The sequence below is a fragment of the Abramis brama genome, assembly GCF_963993115.1.
Source record: "Abramis brama genome assembly, chromosome: 23".
NCBI classification, from domain to species: domain Eukaryota; kingdom Metazoa; phylum Chordata; class Actinopteri; order Cypriniformes; family Leuciscidae; genus Abramis; species Abramis brama.
The window spans coordinates 24,792,273-24,793,772 of NC_139985.1; the positions used below are offsets into that span (position 1 = coordinate 24,792,273).

The following is a 1,500-nucleotide window of genomic DNA, read 5'->3' on the forward strand; positions in this document are numbered from 1 at the left end:
TTCTTGATGTTGTATGTTGGCTGTTCCTGTTCCTGAGTCGCTGTCTGAGTTTGTAGTTTTTGTCTGAGTTTGTTACCGTTTGAGTTTCTTTAATAAATTCTGCTGCACTTGGATTCTGCTTCTGCATCTGCTTCTGCATCTGCTTCAGCCGCCAGCATCACAATAACGTTAGCTAACAGGGGAGCTCCAGTAAAGACACGTAAGTTACGTCTCTAAAGTGGATTTACATAAACCATATACATCTTAAAGACGCTTATTTTAAATGTCTATTTACATCTGACAGGAAAATCTTGAAATATCACAACATGAAATAGACATCTGAGTGATGAATGTGTGCTATTATGTAGAACAAATCTATAAAGTAACTAACGTTAAACATAAGTTATCTATTTTATTTGTCCATTAGTAGTTGATAAATTTGAAACATTTATGTTGGATAAAAAGTTAAAACAACCTCAACATGTATATGTAGTGTTGAGTTCATAAATCACAGAGGTAACGTGAATCTTGTCTGGATGTTACAGGGTCAGATGAACAGATGTGTGTTTATCTGGTGGAGAGTGGCTCATGAAGGCTTTGAGTGAGTATACTACAGAAATGAATAACAACTATTTAAATCTTAAGTTTTATTTTATTTTAATTATTGTAATTTCAAACAGAGCTATTACAGCACCTTTCTGATTCTTGATTTCTGTGCATTTGCTGCAGATCTTTTGTGGTGGAGCAGGACCTGCAAGGGAAGATGATGGCAGCATTTGTGGAAAAAAAGTGTTTTTGTCTTCTAAATAATACTGAAATCAAATGACATTGTGCGGTTAAAATTACTGCTTTTGTGTTATGTTTGTGCATTTTGTAGGATCTGAAATGTCAGCAGGCTGGTGTGAGCACTGAGGATGAGGAGCCCAGAGCTGAATCCTGGAAACGGTGCCATGGATGAGACCCTCCATCACTCCACCTGCCCTTATGAGACCCTCCATCACTCCACCTGCTCTTATTGCCTCAGATTGTGAAGCACAACACATCACGCAACAACCTCCGGCACGAGGGAACGGCTCACCTCTGGCGGTCAGCTGAGTCATCAGAATAAAGCCGCAGAATGGGAACCGCTGTGTTGAGATGGCAGAAGGATGTGGGGTTCAGCGCCTGTAGCCTACATACATGATTGTAGTTTGAATAAAGCTTTGTTTCATGTGTTGACTTATGCATTTGTTTATTGTGTGATGGTGACTTTCATTCATGCTTTTACTAATTTATTAATATTTCTCATTGTTGTCAGTAAATAAAATATAATTATTTAATTAATGTTTTATTTAATTGTTTGAAAGAAAATGTAGCTATGTTCATTATACACATCTAGAGTGTATTCAATCATGCATAGCTATGTCATATGACATACATTACAATTTGTTTGTTTTATTGAATTATGTCATTTTCAGTAAAAAGTAATATAATTAAGTATTGGTCAGCATTTATCGTTGTTATTATTGTATGTTTTGGGGG

General features: G+C 36.3%; 1 long non-coding RNA gene across 1 annotated transcript; it reads left to right on the top strand.

Moving 5' to 3' along the window:
- Positions 1–475: 475 nt before the first annotated feature.
- Positions 476–1,190, top strand: LOC311074549. Its single transcript, XR_014604316.1, has 2 exons — positions 476–580; positions 857–1,190. It is a non-coding gene; the product is annotated as an uncharacterized lncRNA (long non-coding RNA).
- The last annotated feature ends 310 nt before the right edge of the window (positions 1,191–1,500 follow it).